Source organism: Heptranchias perlo, chromosome 8, assembly GCF_035084215.1.
Source record: "Heptranchias perlo isolate sHepPer1 chromosome 8, sHepPer1.hap1, whole genome shotgun sequence".
Taxonomy (NCBI): Eukaryota; Metazoa; Chordata; class Chondrichthyes; order Hexanchiformes; family Hexanchidae; genus Heptranchias; species Heptranchias perlo.
In genome coordinates, this window is record NC_090332.1 from 5,625,450 (window position 1) to 5,651,322 (window position 25,873).

At 47.1% G+C, this 25,873-nt stretch overlaps 1 long non-coding RNA gene across 1 annotated transcript in view; it reads right to left on the bottom strand.

Annotated features, from left to right (window-relative positions):
- The window catches only part of LOC137324125 (uncharacterized), a 163,479-nt gene that overhangs the window by 65,844 nt on the left and 71,762 nt on the right, over positions 1-25,873 (bottom strand). The window contains exon 2 of the long non-coding RNA XR_010963504.1: positions 24,658-24,887. This is a non-coding gene — a long non-coding RNA (uncharacterized lncRNA). The remainder of the gene's footprint in view (positions 1-24,657; positions 24,888-25,873) is intronic.

A 25,873-nucleotide genomic window follows, 5' to 3' on the forward strand; every position in this document is an offset into this window, starting at 1 on the left:
AAATGCAAGTTGTTTTTGTTGTAAGTGCATCAGGCTGTGTGTTTTCTGAGCCATACAGACCAGGAAGGTTGTTGCTGTGATTCCTTCTCTGTGATAAAGTAGCTCATCTCAGTTCAGCCACCCCGGTTGGCTTCAATATCTATCGGGAGGGGATAATAAAACCCGGGCTCCTTCTCCTAATTGGTATCCATCGTCAACAGGATTGGCATGGCTTTGATGCCCCTCATTGGTGAATAGCCAGTCAACAATCGCCACCCATACTCGTACACTGAGAATGGCCGTGTTCCTGGAAGCCTGGCCACTGTGGGACTGCGCCCCCACAAAAGGGAGTCACGGCTTTCAGGAGAGGAGAAGCAAAGGGTGAAAACTGGAGGAAGAAATTCAACTATAAAAGAGGTGGGGATGGTGGAGGGGGGGATACTCTCAAGATTCCTTCAATTGTGCTGCTGGAGAATCTATCAAGCCTGACAATTTAAGGAAGATGGACTAACACGTGGAGTTGGAATGACAAGATCTCTGGAGTGGATTACTAACTGTATCTCCACTGCCGTTAATTCAGCTTCTTTGCACCATTGGGCCAGTCCTCTCCAGATCTTATCAGCACTCACTGCTTAAACAAGGATACAATGAACAGAAATATATTAAAAGTTAATCAAAGTCTTTGGGAACGGTTTGATTGTTTCTTCTTCCAACTTTCATTCATGTTCTGAGTGCACAACAGATTTTTTTTTAACAGCTTCTAAATATTAATCAAAAACACCCACTGACGACCGTGATCACTGTTATATTTTAAAATTGTAAACAATTTTACAACACCAAGTTACAGTCCAACAATTTTATTTTTAATTCCACAAGCTTTCGGAGGCTTCCTCCTTCCTCAGGTGGTGTTTTCCACACCGTTCACCTGAGGAAGGAGGAAGCCTCCGAAAGCTTGTGGAATTAAAAATAAAATTGCTGGACTATAACTTGGTGTTGTAAAATTGTTTACAATTGTCAACCCCAGTCCATCACCGGCATCTCCACATCATGTTTTAAAATGTTTCAGATCTCTAATAGTAGAGTTTGAAACGGTCTGAATAACCTAACCTCTTTGCACACACACACATACTCACACGCACACACACACACACACATATACACAAACACACACACACTCACACACACTTACACACATACTCACACACATACTCACACACACTTACACACATACTCACACACACACTCACACACACACTCACACATACTCACACACACTTACACACATACTCACACACATACTCACACACACACACACACTCACACACTTACACACATACTCACACACACACTCACACACACACTCACACACACACTTACACACATACTCACACACACATATACACACACGGACACACATATACACACACACACTCATACACATACTCACACACACATATACACACACACTCACACACACACTCACACACACATATACACACACAGACACACACACTCATACACATACTCACACACATGTATATACACACACTCTCACACATACATATACACAAAGAGACACATATACACACAGGCTCACATATACATTCACACACATAACACGTATATATATCTATCGAAACACACACACATTCACACACTCACTCACTCTCACACTCACTCACTCTCACGCACACTCACTCTCACGCACACTCACTCTCACGCACACTCACACACACACACAGACTTCAATTAAAGATGATTGGATGGTACAGTAGGATAGCACAATGACCTTTCACTTGTGTAATCTGGATTTGGTTCCAGCGGAGACGGCTCGGATTAAAGTCTCTTATCTCTCCCAATGTATAAGGATGCTGCATGTATCATAAATTAAAGCAGTCTCAAACCAGTTCTTAGAATTAAATGGAATGATATGGAACTTACAGCACAGAAACAAGCCATTCGGCCCAACTGGTCCATGCCGGTGTTTATGCTCCACACGAGCCTCCTCCCTCCCTACTTCACCTAACCTGGGGATAGGGCTGGAAAGTGGAGTTGAGGTCGAAGATCAGCCATGATCTTTTTGAATGGCGGAGCAGGCTCGAGGGGCCGTGGGGCCTACTCCTGCTCCTATTTCTTATGCTCTTATGTTCTAACCCTAGTAAATATATATTAAACTATTTGCAGTAATACATCAGCCGCGTCAAAAGTAAAAAATTAAGAGCTGAAAGCTGGACCTTGCGTTACTAAAGTTAAGCCAAACGTTGCTCTCGGCACTCAGTCAGCCAGTGTTTCAAAGCCTGGTTTCGACTGAACTGGGATTACAAGCAGTGCCCTCCAGGTCTACTTTGGACTCGTCGCCCGGTTCCCCTTCACAGAGTGAGAGACAGGCCAGCCCCACCCAAGTATCTAGCCTGGACGCTGGTGATCATGGAAAGGAGCAGCTGGATTCGCTCGATGCCTGCGATCGTCAGCCTGCCGCACATGGAGACGTCCAGACTCTTGAGCAAAAGACTCCCTAGATCTCAGCATCAAATCGACAGTTTCAGCCAGAGAGGCAATTAGGATAGTTGATGTGCTGAAGTTGACGTTGAAATAACACCTTGGGATCTTTTACGTCCACCTGAGAGGGCAGACGGGACCTCAGTTTAACGTCTCATGCGAAAGACGGCACCTCCGACTGTGCAGCACTCCCTCAGCACTGCATAGGAGTGTCAGCCCAGATTATGTGCTCAAGTCTGTGGAGTGGGATTTGAACCTGTGACCTGCCGACTCAGAGGTGTGAGTGCTGCCCAACTGAGCCCAGGCTAACACCCAAGATCTGTGTTAGGTATTTTGAAAGACTTGTGTTGGGAAGATCTTCCTGCCACTGGCCGTAGTAAATCTCGGAAAGCTTATTTCCAGATTGCCGCCAGCTGCACACGATCCAGGTATTTACAGCTCCTCCGACCCATCTTTTGTTTCTTTACTTGTCCCATTCCCACCCTCCTTGCCTTGCACCATCATCCCTTCTGTCATTTAATCACTCCTGCCCTCCACCCTATCACAGACCTACCCTTCTGTTCTTTTCTCCTCTCCACTTCCTTCCCCCTCCCCCTGCTTTCCCTGGCTCTGTACTTGCTTAAAAACATAGAAACATAGAAAATAGGAGCAGGAGCAGGCCATTCGGCCCTTCGAGCCTGCTGCGCCATTCAATATGATCATGGCTGATCCTCTATCTTAATACCATATTCCCACTCACTCCCCATACCCCTTGATGCCTTTTGTGTCTAGAAATCTATCCAGCTCCTTCTTAAATATATTCAGTGACTTGGCCTCCACAGCCTTCTGTGGTAGAGAATTCCACAGGTTCACCACCCTCTGAGTGAAGAAATTTCTCCTCATCTCAGTCCTAAATGTCCTACCCCGTATCCTGAGACTGTGATCCCTCGTTCTAGACCCCGCAGTCAAGGGAAACATCCTCCCTGCATCCAGTCTGTCTAGCTCTGTCAGAATTTTATATGTTTCAATGAGATCCCCTCTCATTCTTCTAAACTCGAGTGAATACAGGCCGAGTCGACCCAATCTCTCCTCGTACGACAGTCCTGCCATCCCAGGAATCAGTCTGGTGAACCTTTGCTGCACTCCCTCGATGGCAAGTATATCCTTTCTTAGGTAAGGAGACCAAAACTGCACAAAATACGCCAGGTGTGGTCTCACCAAGGCCCTGTATAACTGCAGTAAAACATCCTTGCTCCTGTACTCAAGTCGTCTTGCAATGAAGGCCAACATACCATTTGCCTTCCTAACTGCTTGCTGCACCTGCATGTTTGCTTTCAGTGACTGGTGTACAAGGACACCCAGGTCCCTTTGTACATCAACATTTCCCAATCTATCACCATTTAAATAATACTCTGCCTTTCTGTTTTTCCTTCCGAAGTGGATAACTTCACATTTATCCACATTATACTGCATCTGCCGTGTATTTGCCCACTCACTCAACTTGTCTAAATTGCCTTGAAGCCTCTTTGCATCCTCCTCAAAACTCACAATCCCACCAAGTTTTGTGTCATCAGCAAACTTGGAAATATTACATTTGGTTCTCTCATCCAAATCATTGATATATATTGTGAATAGCTGGGGCCCAAGCACTGATCCCTGTGGTACCCCACTAGTCACTGCCTGCCACCCCAAAAAAGACCCATTTATTCCTACTCTCTGCTTCCTGTCCATGCCAGTATATTACCACCAATCCCGTGTGCTTTAATTTTGCACACTAACCTCTTACGTGGGACTTTATCAAAGGCCTTCTGAAAATCCAAAAACACCACATCCATTGGTTCTCCCTTATCTATTCTACCAGTTACATCCTCAAAAAACTCCAGTAGGTTTGTCAAACATGATTTCCCTTTCATAAATCCATGTTGACTTTGTCTAATCCATTGATATTTTCTAAGTGTCCTGTTATCACATCCTTTATAATAGACTCTAGCACTTTCCCTACTACTGATGTTAGGCTAACCGGTCTGTAGTTCCCTATTTTCTCTCTCCCTCCTTTTTTAAATAGTGGGGTTACATTTGGCACCCTCCAATCTGCAGGAACTGTTCCATAATCTATAGAATTTTGGAAGATGACAACTAATGCATCCACTATTTCCATGGCCACCTCTTTTAGTACTCTGGGATGCAGATTATCAGGCCCTGGGGATTTATCGGCTTTCAGTCCCATTAATTTCTCCAGCACTATTTTTTTACTAATACTAATTTCCTTTAATTCTTCCTTCTCACTGGTCCCTTGGTTCCCTAGCATTTCTGGGAAGTTATTTGTGTCCTCTTCCGTGAAGACAGAACCAAAGTATTTGTTTAATTGCTCTGCCATTTCCCTGTTCCCCGTTATAAATTCTCCTGTTTCTGACTGAAAGGGACCTACATTTGTCTTCACTAATCTTTTTCTTTTTACATACTTGTAGAAGCTTTTACAGTCCACTTTTATGTTCCTTGCAAGTTTACTCTCATACTCTATTTTTCCCCTCTTAATCAATCTCTTGGTCCTTTTTTGCTGAATTCTAAACTGCTCCCAATCCTCAGGCTTGCTACTTTTTCTGGCAACTTTATATGACTCCTCTTTGGATCTAATACTATCCTTAATTTCTTTTGTTAATAAATTAATTTCCTTTTGTGTTTAATCTTCAACTTCTTCTAGTTCTGACAAAGGGTCATCGACCTGAAACGTTAACTCTGTTTCTTTCTCCACAGATGCTGCCTGACTTGCTGAGCTTCTCCAGCATTTTCTGTTTTTATTTCAGATTTCCAGCATCCGCAGTATTTTGCTTTTGAACAATTAGCAGGTTAGCCATTACACAGGTGCAAATGGGCACTATTAATTGAGCATTTAAGTGTGCATCCTGCTAATGGCCTGACAGTAAATTAAAATGACAGAAAGGGCTTCTATAGAAATTAATAACGTTTCTTGTTTTAGCTTCCTAAAAAAGCAGTGGCTACCTGAATTATCTGGGGCTCAGGTTAAATCAATAACCTGCCCCTCCTCCAAGACCAGACCAAAACATTTTGAAAGTGGTATTTTTGGACGAATGCAACAACTAAAATGCCTTTACCCCTTTTAGTTCTTCAGAGGACAACAGAGCCAGCCTTCTGATAGGCGGCACCTCTGACAATATGGCACTCCCTCAGTAAGGCACTGGAGTGTGAGCCCAGATCATGTGGCAAAGTCTGAGGGCCTGCTAAGGAATCACCTAGGCCCTGTCAATGAATGATACCTCCCAACTGTATATGACCCTCACTGAATGTAATCTGTATCAGATAAATTTTGGATAACTCAATTTAATAAAACAATTACTTTGGAGCTTGATTCAGAAGATCAGAATTTCATGGGTCACAAAAAGTCCTGAATTCAAGAGTCCACCACTTGGGATGGCATCTTTCAATTGCCGTTGCTATGGTAATGGCTCAGGTTATTCTAAGCTTTTAGCACCACCCTCCCGTTGTTTCCATCTGCTTGATGCATCCTCAGAAACGTTTCTCACATTTAAGTTCAACTTTCTGCACCAGTTCAAGAAGTTGGTGCCTCTGAGGGTGGCCTATGTCTTGATAATTCGGCATCGGAAGCACCTGCCCAGCATTCCCGCCACCTCCGACACCGAGAATATAACGGAGGCAAACTCCTCACCTCCATCCACCATCATCCAAGACCTAAGTCATTGTGCTATGGGAGCCAGTGTGAAACATGGCCCTTCCATTCCTATTGGGCCTGATAATGTGGTGCCCATTATAGAAACATTGGAACATTCAGCCCCTCGAGCCTGTCCCCCCATTCAATTAGATCATGGCTGATCTGTATTTTAACTCAACTTGGTTCCATATCCTTTGATACACTTACCTAACAAAAATCTATCAATCTCAGCTTTGAAATTGTCCACAGCTTTTTGGGGGAGAGAGTTCCAGATTTCCACTACCACTTGTGTGAAGAAGTGCCTCCTGACATCACCCGTAATGGCCGAGCTCTAATTTTAAGGTTGTGTCCCCTTGTTCTGCACTCCCCCCCAACCAGAGGAAATAGTTTCTCTTTATATACCCTATCAAACCCTTTAATCCTCTTAAACACCCCAGTTAGATCACCCCTTAATCTTCTGTACTCAAGGGAATACAAGCCTAATCTATGCAACCTCTCCTCATAATTTAACCCTTTTAGTCCCGGTATCATTCTGGTGAATCTGCGTTGCGTCCCCTCCAAGGCCAATATATCCTTCCTGAGGTGCGGTGACTTCCATTTGAGAATCACTATCCTGACTAAAAGAGCTGGAGAAGGTCCATTATGTGATCAGTTTAGTTGGATGTCATGTTACCAATGGATTTACTGTTGTTATAAATTGAAAATGATTAGTTCAGAACTATATTTGGCGTGTGACTCACTGTTACATGCAGCACACGTTATCATTTTGAAAGTGTCTTTTTTTCCCCCTTCTCTCCTCTGCCTCTCCTGAAGGGCAGGGTCTGTTTGCCTCAATAACCCTCAGCTGCCTCATCCATGTGACCATTGTTAGCCTGAACAGGGAGTAGCATCAGGCTGTCCAACTATGGGGAGGGGGGGCGTGACAGTAAAGCCGAAACCGTTTCGAACCCACGTGGAACACCCACATTCCAGCAGTTATCATCAGATGGAGATCACGGGGTGGGACGGGTAGCTGGTCTTCCCCCTCCTTGGCCTCGGGGTACTGAGGACACACAGAGCACCCCTGCTGCAGCCCAGGCTGAAATCATTTTCAATCATTGAACTCGATCCAAAGCAGAATCTTCCGGGCCTGATTTAACTAAAGAATCACCAACAACAGCTGTTTGAACAATATCGCTGGCTAAAACGAAGGAGTCACCTTAAAAGGAAGGAGGCCAGGCTGCCCAAAGAGGAAGGTTGCTAACCAGACAGGAGGGTGGTTAACCAGACAGGAGGGTGGTTAACCAGACAGGAGGGTTGCTAACCAGATAGGAGGGCGGTTAACCAGACAGGAGGGTGGTTAACCAGACAGGAAGGTTGCTAACCAGACAGGAATGTGGTTAACCAGACAGGAGGGTTGCTAACCAGATAGGAGGGCGGTTAACCAGACAGGAGGGTGGTTAACCAGACAGGAAGGTTTCTAACCAGACAGGAGGGTGGTTAACCAGACAGGAGGGTGGTTAACCAGACAGGAGGGTGGTTAACCAGACAGGAGGGTGGTCAACCAGACAGGAGGGTGGTTAACCAGACAGGAAGGTTGCTAACCAGACAGGAATGTGGTTAACCAGACAGGAGGGTTGCTAACCAGATAGGAGGGCGGTTAACCAGACAGGAGGGTGGTTAACCAGACAGGAAGGTTGCTAACCAGACAGGAGGGTGGTTAACCAGACAGGAGGGTTGCTAACCAGACAGGAGGGTGGTTAACCAGACAGGAGGGTTGCTAACCAGACAGGAGGGCGGTTAACCGGACAGGAGGGTGGATAACCATACAAGAGGGTAATTACCCAGACAGGAGGGTAATTACCCAGACAGGAGGGTAATTACCCAGACAGGAGTTGAACCATCCAGACAGGAGGTGAACCATCCAGACAGGAGGGTAATTACCCAGACAGGAGGTGAACCATCCAGACAGGAGGTGAACCATCCAGACAGGAGGGTAATTACACAGCTAGGAGGGTAATTACGCAGCTATGAGGGTAATTACGCAGCTAGGAGGGTAATTACGCAGCTAGGAGAGTGGTAACCCTTGCAAGAAAGGGGTGAAATTCAAAAGTGAGGAGGTGATGCTTCAGCTGTACAGAGCCTCGGTCAGACCCCTTCTTGAGTACTGCGTTCAGTTTTGAGTGGCACACCTCAGGAAGGATTTATTGTTATATATAGATTAATTTATCGCACTGCCTTCAGAGGCTCCTGAGCCTGAGGAAAAGATCAATTAGAATGATATTAACATTTAAAAGTTTGAAGCAAGACTGTAAATAAAAAGCGGTCGTGCAAAATAACTGAAGGGTAAAAATAACATCAAATTAAATCGTTACATAAATGCTCACCTCTGACGTGACTGACAAGTGATTGCTCTTGTGTCTAGTGACGTCTCACCCTCCCCCCACCCGCCCCCAGAGTCTTTCAATGAGACAGTTGCCTGGATCGGGAGTAAAGCTACTTTTGGGATCTTTCGGATGAGACATTAAACCAAGGGCCCCGTCTGCCCCTCTCAGGTGGACGTGAAAGATCCCACGGCCGCTATTTGAAGAAGAGCAGGGGGAGTTCTCCCCGGTGTCCTGGCCCAATATTTATCCCTCAACCAACATCACTAAAAAACAGATGATCTGGTCATTATCATATTGCTGTGTGGGGGATCTTGCTGTGCACACATTGCCACATTTCCTTCATTACAACAGTGACTACACTTCAAAAAAGTATTTCATTGGCTGTAAAGCGCTTTGGGTCGTCCTGAGGTCATGAAAGGTGCTATATAAATGCAAGTTCTTTCTTTCAATAACAATCATTTGGATCTATACAGCGTATTTAACATAGTAAAACATCCCAAAGCGCTTCACAGGAGCATTATCAGACAAAATTTGGCACTGAGCCACATAAAGAGACATTAGGACAGGTGACCAAAAGCTTGGTCAAAGAGGTAGGTTTTAAGGAGCGTCTAAGAGGAGGAGAGAGAGGCGGGGAGGTTTAGGGAGGGAATTCCAGAGCTTAGGGCCCAGGCAGCTGAAGGCACGGCCGCCAATGGCGGGGGGCGAAGGAAATTGGGGCTGTGCAAGAGGGCAGAATTGGAGAAGCGCAGAGATCTCGGAGGGTTGTAGGGCTGGAGGAGGTTACAGTGATGGGGAGGGGCGAAGCCACTGAGGGATTTTAATACAAGGATGAGAATTTTAAAAGTGAGGCATTGTTGGACCGGGAGCCAATTTAGGTCAGCGAGCACAGGCGGTGATTCCACATTGTACGAAGACCGTTTATGCCGTTGGATTCACCGATCACCCGTCTGACGCTGCCGGCTGCGAGCCGAGTGTAAAGGGGCAGAGAGTCTCCGAGACCGGCTGACAGGAATTCCTGTTCTATATTTTTTAATGCTCAGGCCCACGTTCGGGGAGCCGATGACAACCTGTGCAGGTATGAAAGGGGGGCTTTCGCTGGCAGCATGGGGCTAGGCGTCACCAACCCTCCAGGATTGTCCTGGAGTATCCAGGAATTGAAGATTAGTCTCCTGGAAAATGCTGCGAGCAAAACTAGGAGAAAAATCATAGGGGCGTTAATATTTTTTTTTAAATTGAACTCTTTTGTTTATTAGTTATAAAAATATTGGAGGTGGTATGGGAGGGGGGGCGTGGGGCGGATGTTTGACTGGGCAGGGTGGTTGGAGGGGGGAGGACATGTGGTGAAATCTCCAGGAATAGGTCCAACCAGAGTTGGTAACCCTGAATACCAGAAGCCACCCCACTGGCACATGAATCCCACTCTCCAAAGCGGCTTCAGATGGCTACCTGCTGCTGTGTCCTTCCCCCTTCCCCTCCGCTACGACAACCAGGCCGAACAAGCTTGTTTTAACCAGCTGTTACAGAATACAATGCCTCATGTCCCCTGCCCCACTATCCTCTCCTCCATTTCTGGTTACTCTACCTGGCGTTACCTTTGAACACATAACCGACCATTCAGATTCAATCCTCCTTTCCCCTCCCCCCTCCCACCCCATCCCCCATGGTTGAATTAGCTGGTGATCCGAGGCCTGACTGATTTGCCATGAGCTAGCAGAGTGGATGTACCTTCCTCACATTGTTTACACTGCAAACCACAGCCTTGAACCAGAACACCACATAATGATTCACAGATCCCAGCTAATTACCCATGTTCGCTCTCTCTCTGTGCGAGGAGGCCAGTGTTTCTTTGTCTGTCGTAAGCAATTACTGTCAGCAGTGGGGAATTCTGAAACACAGGGAGATTTCTTTCCTCTCTGGAGCTTATGGTATTCATTTCCTTTTTCTTCATGAAACCTCATTTACTCCTGCGACGACCTAAAATTTAAGCAACTGCACAAACCACATGGTGGGCCTGGTCTTTCAGCCCTCACTGCTCTTTCACGTGTTTTATCTCTGTCTCCTTCCTTCTCTTTTCTTTTCCACCCTTGGTTCCCCCCTCCCCCCATCACTCATTCATCTTTCTTTAATTCATCACATCTCTTGTCCCCATGTTTCACCCCTTCTCCCTCGTCTCCCTTCTCCCTCATTCTCTCTTGTTCTCTCTTTCTCTCATCCCCTCCCTCTTGTCTCCCTTCTCCCTCATGTCCTTTCCCATCTCCCTTCTCTCTCTCTCTCTCCTCTCCCCTCTCCCTCATTCACTCTCTGGTTCTCTCTTTCTCTCTCTCTTTTCCCCCTCTGATTTTCTCTTTCACAGTTGTCCCCTCTCGCTTGTCCTTTCTCTCTCTCTCTCTCTCTCTCTCTCATTCTTTCTCTCTCACTTACTCTCTAATCCCGGCCCTGTCAGCTGGACATGCAGTTGTGGCCTCATCAAAGGTGACCCTTAACCTGCCTCATTCAATATCCACAATGTCCAACAGGGGTCACTGGATAGCGGCCAAGAGCAGAAACTCTAACTGATTGGCCCTCTCCTAACCCGCATGCACCAAAAGCAGTTGAGGTGCTCTTATTGCTAGCCTGTCTGAGATTAGCTAATCCAACAGAGAGCAGGAATCAAATCCAGGACCATTGCAGTGCAGCACTGATGCAGGGCTGCATTGTCAGAGGTGCCAACTCATGGATGACATCAAAGCTGAGTGTTTGGCTGTTCCAGCAGTTCACGTGGATTTTAAAGGTCCCTTGTCATGAGGTGTTGGGGAGTTCTCCTGGTGACCTGGCCAGAGTGCAGAAAGAGTGCAGAAAAGATTTACTAGGATGCTGCCGGGACTTGATGGTTTGACTTATAGGGAGAGGTTGGATAGACTGAGACTTTTTTCCCTGGAGAGTAGGAGGTTTAGGGGTGATCTTATAGAAGTCTATAAAATAATGAGGGGCATAGATAAGGTAGATAGTCAAAATCTTTTCCCAAAGGTAGGGGAGTCTATAACGAGGGGGCATAGATTTAAGGTGAGAGGGGAGAGATACAAAAGGGTCCAGAGGGGCAATTTTTTCACTCAAAGGGTGGTGAGTGTCTGGAACGAGCTGCCAGAGGCAGTAGTAGAGGCGGGTACAATTTTGTCTTTTAAAAAGCATTTGGACAGTTACATGGGTAAGATGGGTATAGAGGGATATGGGCCAAGTGCAGGCAATTGGGACTAGCTTAGTGGTATAAACTGGGCGACATGGACATGTTGGGCCGAAGGGCCTGTTTCCATGTTGTAAACTTCTATGATTCTATGATTCTATTCTTCTGTCAATCAATGCCACCAAAAATAGATTACAGTCTCCTCCTGTTAATTCAAAGTCACTTACTTCAAATTACTGGATGATTCAAATGTTGCAAAAAACCAACTTTGAGTAGTAGGAATTGACCGTAACGGATCATTCAACTCATCGCTGTTTGTGGGGCCTTGCTGTGTGCAAGATGGCTACCATGTTTCTAGAAGTAAAGGGAATTAGGGGTTACGGGGAGCGGGCAGGAAATTGGACATGAATTTAGATTTGAGGTTAGGATCAGATCAGCCATGATCTTATTGAATGGCAGAGCAGGCTCAAGGGGCCGATTGGCCTACTCCTGCTCCTATTTCTTATGTTCTTAAGTTCTTATGTTTACCTACATAACAACAGTCACTGCACTCCAGAGTAGTTCATCGTATGTGAACCCCTCTGAGACATTTGTGAGAGATGTGATAAGGCACTATACAAATGCACTACTGTCTTCCTTCCTGCCCAGCGCCACCGTGGGAAATGCATTCACCAGCAGAGTCATCAGGGTGACTTACTTCATTATTTCCTTTGCCGAAGCCGTTCTCCAGACGTCTGCCGGAAGATGCTTAGATTATCCTCTCCCTCCCGCAGAAAAGACCAACTCTCAAAGCCTCCTTGCCATAAAATGTGAGGACAGACCAGCGTCCGATAACTTTGTAACACAGCAAGTTGAAGCACCACATTCCTGTACCATCATGCACTACTGGCACTCAATGATGACCTTTTTCTAAAATATAGTTTTATTTTTGTTTTCTTTTGAGTCCCATTTCCCTTAAACAAAGACTTGCATTTATATAGCGCCTTTCACAACCTCAGGATGTCCCAAGATGCTTCACAGCCAATGAAGTACTTTTTGAAGTGTCGTCACTGTTGTAATGTAGGAAACGTGGCAGCCATTTCGCGCACAGCAAGATCCCACAAACAGCAATGTGATAATGACCAGATAATCTGTTTTAGTGATGTTGGTTGAGGGATAAATATTGGCCAGGACACCGGGGAGAACTGCCCTGCTCTTCTTCAAAATAGTGCCTTTGGATCTTTTACACCCACCTGAGAGGGCAGACAGGAAAGACAGCACCTCCAACAGTGCAGCACTCCCTCAGTACTGCACCCGGGAGTGTCAGCCTAGATTTAGTGCTTAAGTCGCTGGGGTGGGATTTGAACCCACAACCCTCTGGCTCAGAGAGAGTGCTACCAACTGAACCACGGCTAACACTGGAGGCTCTGCTTCAGGGTTGCCCAGTAATTCCTCAAACTTGAACCAGGCACCTGGTTTGTAAATCAGAAATTTGTTTATATTTTTAACCACTGGCTTCTGTAGAATGGCGTTATCTGTGGTTTTGGTGCCACCTTGAAAATGAGAAAAACGAAGGGTTAATTCCACAGTCAAAGGGCGCGCAGGTTGGAGATAGAGCTACAGTTCTGTAGGCCCCAATTCCGCGCACTATATTTACGATGTAACCCTTGAGGAAATCTCCCCCTTGTGTCAGGTCTTTATTGACATTACTGTAAGAGTAAATGACATGCCGTTCAAGAATGACTATCTGAGCTACTTAATCGGGGACCTTTAAGATCACTTGTACAGTGTTAGTCTGCAGTCCTCTTCCTGGAGGCTCAGTCAACACGACTTCCCCTTCGGTCCCCTCCCCCAGCACAAACAACCCAAAACCACATCCCAGGCAGAGAAAGTAGGCCGAGTCAGGAAGGGGAAATAAGGCAACCACAGCTCATGGCAAGGACACTGGCCCCAAGCAGCCGGGCCACCAGTTTAAAGATTGTGGGATCCCCCACCCTCTCCTTTCCGCTCTTACTCTTCCCTCCTTGCCTTTGTCAGTATAATGCAAGCGCTCGGAGAAATTATACAGAAAACAATCCAGGCTGCTTTCTGATCATTGCTTCCCCCGCCCTCTCTCTCTCTCTCTCTCTCTCCTGCCTGTGTATCTCGTTCACATACGACCGACTGCGATTTAAGAGACAGCCCAGCTCCATGGCGGCCCTTTAAGGGAGAGCCTGCAAATGACTATTGGGAGGTTGGAGTCTCTTACTCCCCTGGGAGCGGGAATTGTCGCTGAGCATAGAAGTTTTAGCATTCCCTAAGATCCGGGTGGGAAGGGATTTAGAGGGATGCAAACTATCCTCACCAACCAGCTGGGCAGGAATGGAATGATTGTTTTAAAGGAGAACACCCTCTCCCAGCATAGCTGTTAGTGTCGAAACCCCGCACCCCCCGACAACTCGGCCTTCTGCAGCGCAGCTTGTGGGGGTCGTACGCAAGCCTGGGTTGTAACTAGAGATTGGATCACTTTGCCAATGACTCAGTTGGTAGATGCACCCCCTGGCGTGGTATAGCGGAACAGACCCGGCTTCTGGTCACAACCAAGTGAGTGTAGGACAGCACGCACCCGCTGCGGATTTTCGTTATAAGGGGGGGGGGGGCGGGGGGGCTTCACATTTCGACATGGGCTGTCGGAAGTGGGGGTGAGAGAATGGATTTCAGTCCTGCCCGTCATGTTTTGAGCTGAAGTCACTCTGACATACCGGGTTCCTCTGCCACTGTTTAAATGGAGGTGTTTAACCCGTTTAAAATAAACAGATTAACCTGTTTCGTTAAAATGGCAGAGAAAGGAATTCTAAATGTTACTAATCTCACACAGCACAATTCCAGCCCACGTGGTACTAAAACATTTCATTCAGCCCCTCCTGCAATGATTTCATCTCCACCCATAAATGGATTTGAAATCTTCTCCCTGACCCCTTCCTTCTCTGGGGTTGGAACATTACAATCTGCGTTACTCAATCCGGGCTGCTTGAATTCCACAGATGGCACTCCCCGTGGTCTCAACAGGCCTGGGACTCTGGAGCTGAGGAGCGGTTCACCCTCTCTACTTAAAGATGTGCAAATGTCCGCTTGGCTCAGCGAGCAGCACCGTCACCTCCGAGCCTAAAAGTTCTGTGTTGGACCCCTCTCCCCCTATTCAAAGTCTGGCTGAAACTTGAGTGCTTTACCAAGGGAACGCTGCATTGTTGGAGGTGCTGTCCCTCGGAAAAGATGTTAAACTAAGGCCCAGTCTGATTGTTCTGGTGGATGTTAAAGATCCCAGCCCTGAAACTCCTCATTGCCAAAGCCCCTTCCCTTTGCCCAGGACACGCGGACATTAGCAGTATCCAGTCATACCCCCGGCATGGGACCAGCCACTGGGAATCAGACAGAAATAGGGGAGAGGCCTGCAGCTACAGGCCTGGCCACTGACGTCAAGGCCTTCTGGCTGCTGAAGGACTCTAGGCCCGAAAACCCACCATGCACCTCTGAAGGGAAGGCCCGATTTACCTCTACAGTCCTCTTTGCCTGGTTGCTGGACTCCCTCAGGCCCTCCTGTCTGTGAAGGGTCCTGGCGTAAGGCCCAGAGCCTGCTTCCAGAGTCAACACTGCACGTGGCTATTGCAGGCACAGGCCCCTGCCTGGACCAAACAAGTCACTGACGTTGTGTAAGCAAATACATTGGCCATTCTGCACCAGGAGCAGAGGAAGGACGGACTGGCCAAATATGGGAAATCGGGAGATTCTCCGATACCCCTGCACCACGGGGGTAATTTCCGCACCCCCCACCCCCCCCCCCGCAATGCCCTTTCAGGGGAACCAGTCCGTCCCTGACCAGCAGTGAGAAGATTGAGCGGTTAATGTCATTTCTTTTTTAACCCATTCAATCCTGGCCTTCAGCAGGTGAGACAAATTTCTGTGTCCTGGCAATATTCAGTCCCGAATGGTTAAGTAATGCTGCACATCTGGTCGGAAGTGCAGTGCGTTAGTGACGTTCCCAATTTCCCGATATCGTTTGGCAAGGTTATTCACGACTCCGAGAGCTGCTTAGACCTACCTGAAGGAACTGGCCTAATGGGAGCAACTTTGCAGAGCTGGCAAAAAAAAAAGACGCACCCATTCCCCAGGGAAGTGGGTGCAGAGGAAGGGGGAAGAATCTTCCTTACGAACAAATGACAATGACGGGAGGGAAAAGACCCGCTGATCCATTGGGCCTGCCCCACATAGTTGCGATGCCTTGTGAAACTTCCTGGAATTTCCATCAGGATAAACCGCGGAATGTGAAAACCGGCATAAAACAAGGGAAAAATCCGCGGGAACAATGGGGGCCCGGTGAAGGTGGCTGATTTACACCACATTCCTCCTTTAATTCCCTCTCTATTGCATGAAAATTGTAATAAAACCCGTCATTTATGCACGTTTGGCTCAGCATGTTTAAGGCAATCCAATATTTTCATTCAAAGATACGGAAAGTACGTTGCTATTGAGGAGAAATAACAGAAATTCGCTTAAAGGAATCGGCGTAAAGCCCCAGAATTATGACTTTGGGTCCTGTTGCACCTAAAATTTTAGACGTAAATTTACAGCCTGTTCAGAGCTGAAATAAGTTCAGGAAGTTCGCATGAGCTGCATGTTTGCACGGGAGGGGAGCGGAAGTTAGACTTCGATGGAAATAAAAATGGGGAGAGATGTAAAATGGGCGCCCGATTCACTATTGCCCATTTTACACTGTCGCGCAAAGTCAAAATTACCCCCGTAGAGTCCGTGCACTTTTTAAAAGAGAGGAGAAATGGTGAGGTGGAAAATGATGACATTTCAGTAGCTGGAGCACAGAGTTAAATATCTAGCACGGAAATCCCAAAACGGTCACGGCCCACCACCTGTTCAGGGTAACTAGGGATCAGCGGTGAATGTGGGCGCCCACATCCCGAAAAACAAATGTAACAGAAGAAAAAAGAAGGAACATGCATTTATATAGCGCCTTTCACAATCTCAGGACGCCCCAACGTGCTTCCCAGCCGATGAAGTACATTCTTGAAGTGTAGTCACTGTTGTACTGTAGGGAAACGCGGCAGCCAATTTGCGCACAGCGAGATCCCACAAACGGCATTGAGATAATGACCAGATCATCTGTTTTTATCAATGATGTTGGTTGAGGGATAAATATTGAGAACAAATTCAGCCAGGTGGATGGGGGACAGGTTGGGCGACTGTGGGGTGTTTTGCGGTCCGCCTGAACAGGCAGACGGGCCCTCGGATTGACGTCTCACCTGAAAGACAGCACCGCCAACTCCCTCAGTACCGGCCCCCGGAAATAGGTGAGAACGCAGGCGGAAGTCAGAGGGTTAAACTCGAACCTGCTGCATATCCTCTACACCTAGCCTGTGGGGCAGTGAAGAGGCCACCAGCCTATTGCCTTTCACAACAAAGAACGGCACTATGTATAGAATGGCTCTCGAGGTGCCTGCCCCCAGGGTATGCATGTCTCTTTGTTGCTCGCTTGACAGCATGGCACGCAGAATTTAAAAATGATATTCCCAGCAGCACTCGTCCTCCCTCTGCTGTGATTTTTCAAACTAAAATAATAATAATTTTTTGGAAAGCTACATTTCAATAACTCTATCCCCCTCCCTCCCCATTCGATCAATGGACGTTAAGGGTGTTTTGGTGCCAGCTACACATTGACTGCACAAGTGCCAGGAGTTAACTTGCTGCTTCTTTTAATGGTAATTTGCAACCAATGGAAAGTAACAACACTCAACGGAACATGGCCTAATGTAAATGAAACAGCCAGAAACAGACCACTTGGTCTTCATTTCCGCATTCCCCTCACCTCCTCCATGCTGTATGCACCATGGCCCTCCGTACCTAAAGCAAGTAGCTATTCTTCGCGTGTGAAGATGACACTGTGGGCTACTCGGCTATAGGGGGCATCACGATCCATCCCCATCAGCCAATCACACACCTGTCCTTTCCGGTTGTTGTTTCTGTGTACTAAAAGTTTTTGTTTCCTTCACCTTCGAAGCCTAGGGATACTGAGGCCAATTATAGCACCATATTCCCCCTTCGCCCGTCCCAAAACTGGCCCAACTTGAGATGAGTTACCTCAGCAGAGGCTGGGAGTTGATATTGGCTCAGTATCACACTGAGGACGGTGAATTTGCCCAGTGAGCCATGGGAAGCAGCCGCGCTATTTTATTTTAACCAGGAGCGTAATTCAATGTCTGATCGAGCAAGTGACAAACCTCCTCGGGTGATGCAGAGTCCATATGTTCACCACTCATACATTCACATCTATGGAGGTGACTTAATCCACATCCCAGAACAGGGCTGCTCCTCTTAAAGAAGGCGTAAAATTCACTGAGGAGAAAGAGGATGGAGAGGGAAAACGTGAAGAAGAGGAGGGAGTGGCGCCACGGACACTGTACATCCATTGGACATAACCCTGCGAGAAAACGAGAAGACCTCAAGGGAAGAGTATTTCCTCAACTCATAGGTTTTCAAACTGGGATTCCCGGACACCAGAGAGGCCACAAGGAGAACATGGTGGGTCCCAGAGGTCAATAGATCTATCAACTTTTCTGTTTTTGTTGACTTATTCACGTGTTATCTATGTTACTCTATATTAATAAATCATCTAATCGGCATTGTTTTTCATTGGGTGCCAATTCTTTCTTTCAGAAGCCAGGAAGGCACTCCCTGGAGTATTTCAATGTATGTAGGGGGGGGTCTCAGGGTTTGTATTAATATTTCTGGGATTCCTGGATATGCGTATTAATATTTTTAAAATTCATTCTCGGGATGTGGGCGTCGTTGTCAAGGCCAGATTGCCCATCCCTAGTTGCCCTTGAGAAGGTGCTGGTGGGCCTTCTTCTTGAACCGCTGCAGTCCATGTGGTGAAGGTTCTCCCACAGTGCTGTTAGGGAGGGAGTTCCAAGATCTTGACCCAGCCACGATGAAGGAACGGGCGATATGTGTCCAAGTCGGGTTGGAGGGGAACTTGGACGTAGTGTTCCCATGGACCTGCTGCCCTTGTCCTTCCAGGTGGTGGAGGTCACGGGTTTGGGAGGTGTTGCTGAAGAAGCCTTGGCGAGTTGCTGCAGTGCATCCTGTAGATAGCACGCACTGCAGCCACAGTGCACCAGTGGTGGAGGGAGTGGCTGTTTAAGATGGTGGATGGGGTGCCGATCCAGCAGATTGCCTTGTCCTGAGTGTCGTTGGAGCTTCTCCCATACAGGCAAGTGGAGAGTATTCCATCACACTCCTGACTTGTGCCTTGCAGGTGGTGGAAAGGCTTTGGGGAGTCAAAATGTGAGCCACTTGCTGCAGAATATCCAGCCTTTCGACTCAGTCCCTGGGAGTGTGCCAATATTTGCATGAGGTCCCAAGTGTGTATTCAAATTTCCACAAGGGGCCCAAATACAGATACCTTAGATGAACACTCACTTAGCTGACGGATCCTGCACCAGGCTACGTTCCAAAAGAATGAGCATCTCCTCATTACACCTCGTAAAAGGCAGACAGACACATCATCCAGGTGGGTTATGTACGGGCCTCCACAATAAGGAAACTGTTATCATGCCTTTCACGACCTCAGGATGTTCCAAAGTGCTTTACAGCCACTGAAGTACTTTTGAAGTGTAGTCACTGTTGTAAAGTAGGGAAACACGGCAACCAACTTGTGTCCCAACAAACAGCAATGAAACAAAGAGCAGATAATTTTGTGATGTCGGATGAGGGATTAATATTGGCCAGGACACCGGGGAGAACTCCCCTGCTCATCTTTGAAAAGTGCCATGGGATCTTTTACGCCCACCTGAGAGGCCGGACTAGGTTTAACTCCGAGGCGAGAGTGCCATCGCTCAGCTTGAGGCAGAGAGTGCCCTGAGTGTCAGAAATCTGGCAGATCGTACCACCCTGCCATCTCTCATTGGTCGTTCCAAACCCTTTTGCCCCGTTGAGCATTATTTTTCTCAGTGGTTGTCCCACAATCGGTTTCCCGTTCAGATGAATTGGCGGAGGCAGGTGGTGTGAGGTGGCTCGGTCCTGCAATTTCACATCTGGAATATTCCACCTTCCTTCCTTCGTGCCTTGCCACGTATAGGTATGTCATCAAAACAGGTGAGCAGCTTTCATTCACGCCATCTTAGTTGTTGTGGGGGAAGGGGTGAAATTCCATTTGGGCGGTACCGCAAAAGACGGGCGATGGCGAATCAGTCACCTGTCTCACACCCGATTGACTTCAGTGGAAAAGGACATTGAGCGGGAATGCAAAAAGGGGCTGCTGATTGGTTGTGGCCTGCTTTGCGCTCCTGCCAGAGTAGAACTTTGCCCCCTTTGGCCGCTGGAGTAAATGAACATAAGCGCCACTGGTCATTTAGCAAAGGGGCTGCTTCGGATTTCTAAAATTCCTCCGTAATCGATCTCTGGCGGCCTCTCGTGAATCGCAAGAACTGTATATATCGCGATCTGACATCCACGTGTTTAGCACAATGGAAAATGGCAGAAAAATTGTAATGTTCCCTTATCCTAGTCAGGCCCCCTGTCTAATGACTGGTGGGTGGGGTTTTAATTGTTGTATAATACGTCAAACCAATGTTTAACACACTGAGGAAGACAAGAGTTTGTAGTAATTAGGCCCAAAGCAGATGTACCGCTGAAAATAACCTTACTATTATTTATTATTTACCCCACAGAGCAGTGGATGTGTGCAACGGGCTGCCACCATAAGTAGTTAATGTGGAGTCAATTAAATTGCTTCAAAAATAAACTTACTACCACGGGTCGATTGCAGAGGAATTTTAGGAATCCAAAGCAGCCCCTTTGCTAAACGACCCGCAGTGCTCGTGTTCATTTACTTAGGGAAAGTGGAGTTGAGGTCGAAGATCAGCCCTGATCTTAATGAATGGCGGAGCAGGCTCGAGGGGCCGTATGGCCTACTCCTGCTCTTATTTCATATGTTCTTACTATAATAAGTCCTGACTGGGTGGTAACAGTCCACAATCCTGAACTGAGCATTTAGTGAACTTTTATGTCCGTCTGTCTTTATTTTTTTTTGCCATTGTCTTTCTCCTGAGCAGAGACCATGACCCAGGTCTTTAGAGTGACGAGAGCAGTAGGCTGTTTGATTTAGGCTCTGAGAACAGAACGAAAGGGTGTATCAGGTTGAAGTGAAATTGAAAGGGTTTCTCTGTGTCCCACAGGGCGGTGAATGTGTGCAACGGGCCGCCACCGTAAGTGGTTGATGTGGAGTCAATTAAATTGCTTCAAAAATCGGAGCTGGATAGATATCTGGTTGGAGTGGAGATGGAGGGCAACATGGAAAGAAAGAAAGTACTTGCATTTATATAGCGCCTTTCATGACTTCAGGACCTCCCAAAGCGTTTTACAGCCAATGAAGTATTTTTGAAGTGCAGCCACTGTTGTAATGTAGGAAACGTGGCAGACGAATTTGCGAACAGCAAGGTCCCACAAACAGCAATATGATAATGACCAGATGCAAGGATAGGCACAGACTAAGATGATCAAATACTCCATGGGACACAACGGGGGTCATTTTCAACTTGGCCGCAATGGGTGGTAACCTGGCGAAGCAGATCAGCTGCCCATTGTGGACCGACCCCACTCGATTTTTGCTCCATTGATTTCAACAAGCGGATTTCACAACAGGCGGATTCTACAACAGGCGGATTCTACAATGAGCAGATTCTACAACAGGCGGATTCTACAACGAGCAGATTCTACAACAGGCGGATTCTACAACGAGCAGATTCTACAACAGGCGGATTCTACAATGAGCAGATTCTACAACAGGCGGATTCTACAATGAGCAGATTCTACAACAGGCGGATTCTACAACAGGCGGATTCTACAACAGGCGGATTCTACAACGAGCAGATTCTACAGCGAGCGGGTTCTACAATGAGCGGGTTCTACAATGAGCGGTTCTACAATGAGCGGATTCTACAACAGGCGGATTCTACAATGAGCAGGTTCTACAACAGGCGGATTCTACAATGAGCGGTTCTACAGCGAGCGGGTTCTACAATGAGCGGTTCTACAATGAGCGGGTTCTACAATGAGCGGTTCTACAATGAGCGGGTTCTACAGCGAGCGGGTTCTACAATGAGCGGGTTCTACAATGAGCGGGTTCTACAATGAGCGGGTTCTACAATGAGCGGTTCTACAATGAGCGGGTTCTACAACAGGCGGGTTCTACAATGAGCGGATTCTACAACAGGCGGGTTCTACAATGAGCGGATTCTACAACAGGCGGATTCTACAATGAGCAGGTTCTACAACAGGCGGATTCTACAATGAGCGGTTCTACAGCGAGCGGGTTCTACAATGAGCGGGTTCTACAATGAGCGGTTCTACAATGAGCGGGTTCTACAGCGAGCGGGTTCTACAGCGAGCGGGTTTTACAATGAGCGGTTCTACAATGAGCGGTTCTACAGCGAGCGGGTTCTACAGCGAGCGGGTTCTACAATGAGCGGGTTCTACAATGAGCGGTTCTACAATGAGCGGTTCTACAGCGAGCGGGTTCTACAATGAGCGGGTTCTACAATGAGCGGGTTCTACAATGAGCGGGTTCTACAATGAGCGGTTCTACAGCGAGCGGGTTCTACAATGAGCGGGTTCTACAATGAGCGGTTCTACAATGAGCGGTTCTACAGCGAGCGGGTTCTACAATGAGCGGGTTCTACAATGAGCGGGTTCTACAATGAGCGGTTCTACAGCGAGCGGGTTCTACAATGAGCGGGTTCTACAATGAGCGGTTCTACAATGAGCGGTTCTACAGCGAGCGGGTTCTACAGTGAGCGGGTTCTACACCAAGCAGGCAATCCACTCCACCAGGTTATCACCCAGGGGTCCTCTGTAGCTGAGGGGTGGGAGCTTAAGGGAGTTGTTATTGTGAGGACAGCAGGCCAGGGTTTGAATAGTGCCGTTTTTGCCTGATTAACTTTGAGTATTAGTGGTCGCACAAACCATACCGCAGGGTGGGGTAGAATCCATGATGGAATCGATTGTACACAAACCGTAGAAACAACGTGATTGATGGGCCCACTTTTCTCGTTCTATCCTTTCTTTTGTTCGTTCTTTTCCATTCCTTATTCCACTTTTTAATTGAAATCACACTGGGTAATATTAATATTAAACGTGAAATTCCTTTGTTTGCCAATAAACCAAAGGCAAGAATCTGTTTAAACAGGTTAACACCTTAGTTTAACTAGCGGATGATGGAATTTGGTGAAAGAAAGAACCTATTTATATAATGCCTCAATGTGAAACATGGACGGTCGTCAGGTACGTATAGATTGCACGAGGGACTGATGATGACATGATGCTCCACAATTTGAGGTCCGGAGAAAATGATGAGGTAGGAACATAGGAACAGGAGCAGGCCATTCGGCCCCTCGAGCCTTCTCTCCCATTCAATTCGATCATGGCTGATCTGTAACCTCAGCTCCATTTTCCCGCCTTTGCTCCATATCTCTTGATACCCTTACCCAACAAGAATCTATCGATTTCAGGCTTGAAAGCTCCAATTGTCCCCCAGCATCCGCAGCCTTTTGGGGGCAGAGAGTTCCAGATTTCCACTCCCCTTTGTGTGAAAAATGCTTCATGATTTCGCTCCTAAATGGCCCAACTCGAATTTTAAGGTTATGGTCCTTTGTTCTGGACTCCCCCCACCAGAGGAAATGGTTTCTCCGTATGTACCCCATCAAATCCTTTTAACATTTTAAACACCTCAGTTAGATTACCCCTCTATCTCCTAAACTGAAGGGAATACAAACCATGTTTATGCAACCTGTCCTCATAATTTAACCCTCTAAGATGGATTAAGAGTCTTGACTTCAACACACTGAGGATGTAGGGAGGAGGAATATGTATCTACTACCAAATATTGGACAGTTTTGTGCTGTACCCTTGCCCAGTAGGGTTAAAACTGCTCAAACTTAGGACCTTATAGCTGTCAGGGAGAGTCCCATTGTATCATTCTGATATGCATTCAGATCTAGGTCCCAGCGGTGAAAGCACAGTGTGCTAACCCATTGTACCACCAAGCTCCACAGTGTGCTATTATAGGATGGCAGGAACTTTCACCTGTCTCCATTTTAGGTAGTGGCTTCGTCTATTGTCACAAAATCAGTCACCGCTTTCAACCATTATAAAGGATTTAGGAGGAATTTCTTTACACAGAGAGTGGTGAGGGAGTTGGGGGGAGAGTGTCAGCGAGGATATGGAGATACGGAGAAACTATTTCCTCTGGTGGGGGAATCAATAACAAGGGGACATAATGTTAAAATTCGAGTTGGGCCATTTAGGAGCGAAATCAGGAAGCATTTTTCACACAAAGGGGAGTGGAAATCGAGAACTCTCTCCCCCCAAAAGGCTGTGGATTCTGGGGGACAGTTGGAGCTTTCAAGACTGAGAGAGAGTTGGGAGTTAGAGTCCCGGGATTAACTGAGAGGGAGACGGGAGTTGGAATCCCAGGATTAACTGAGAGGGAGTCGGGAGTTAGAGTCCCGGGATTAACTGAGAGGGAGTCGGGAGTTAGAATCTGAGGATTAACTGAGAGGGAATCGGGAGTTAGAGTCCCAGGATTAACTGAGAGGGAGTCGGGAGTTAGAGTCCCAGGATTAACTGAGACGGAGTCGGGAGTTAGAGTCCCAGGATTAACTGAGAAGGAGATGGAACTTAGAGTCCCAGGATTCACTGAGAGAAGGGAAAATATGTCAGCATTAACTGAGAAGGAGTCGGGAGTTAGAGTGAGGTAACTTTCAGGGAGTGGTGGTCTGGTCTGGTCGGTCTTGTGAAAATCTAATTGTCACCTTTTTTTCCCGTTAATCTGGAATAAAAATCTATTAGTTGTGAAGTATAAATATGCGTAAAAGTGACTGGAATGCGTCATTTTTAATATAAAAATCCTACAATTTACAATTCCCCTCCCCCCAAACTGAAATACACCACCAATTTGGTACCTTCAATGTTTGCATTTCTCCCTTCGGGCTTTCCTGTGTTTACGCTTTTTTCTCCAACACGAGTGTAGAAATATTGGGTATCCCTCCAGCGCAGGTCACAGCCCCGTGTAATGACTTGTTTTCACCTGTCACAGGCGGCCCATGACGTGCTAGGTTTTGGGGGCCTATGTCTTGAAGTTGTTGGTCAGCTCTTGTCAGCCTTTCTAGTCGGCCTATGCATCGATAGGCTTCTGAAAGAAAGAACAAACTTGCATTCACATTGCACCTTTCACGTTCTTGGGGTGTCGCAAAGCATTTCACAATGAATTACTTTTGAAGTGTAGTCACTGTTGTCTTGTAGGTGTAGAGAGCAGCCATTTTGTGCACAGCAAAGTCCCACAGACAGCAAATGAGATAAATGACCAGGTAATCTAGTTTGGTGATGTTACTTATGGGATAAACGTTGGCCAGGGCACTGGGTGAACTCCCTTGCTCTTCTTCAGAATAGTGCCATGGGATCTTTTAAGAGCACTTGAACAGGTAGCTGGGACTGCGTTAAATGTCTCATGCCAAAAGACGGCACCTCCGACAGTGCAGCACTCCCTCAGTACTGCACTGGAGTGTCAGCCTAGATTTAAGTGCTCAAGTCCTGGAGTGGGGCTTGAACCCACGACCTCAGAGGTAAGAGTCCTACCACTGAGCCAGACTGATACTTAAAACCCAAGCTTGGTGTCACCTAACCATGACTTTTTGACTTATACTTTCCAACACCTGCCCCGCCCAAACCCCACATGGTGGCAATGTGGCACTTGCCACCAAATGACACCTCGGTCTCCTCTGGCACCTCCTCCTCCCCCCACCTTGTTCCACCCCTCTGGTCTTCCTTCAAAAGCCTCGTTCTCGAGCGCCCCTCCAAAACCCCACCCTGAATTTCTCCCCGATATCCACCCTCCTTTCTTCCCTCAGCCTCTGCACTGAGCGACTCCTCATCCTCAGTGATTTCAATCTCCATCTCAACTCACCTTGCCCTCTCTCCTTTGAGTTCACTGCCCTCCTCGCCCTCCCTAAACTTCTCCTATCCTTATAAACTCTCCTATCCATATTCACGACGAGCCCCACAATACCGCCATCTCACGTGGCTTCTCGAACACTGGCAAGACCATCTCTCACCCCTTTCCTGCACCCTTCACCAGCCATACCCCCTTGCCCGCTTCCTGCCCCACTTCCTTCTGCATCC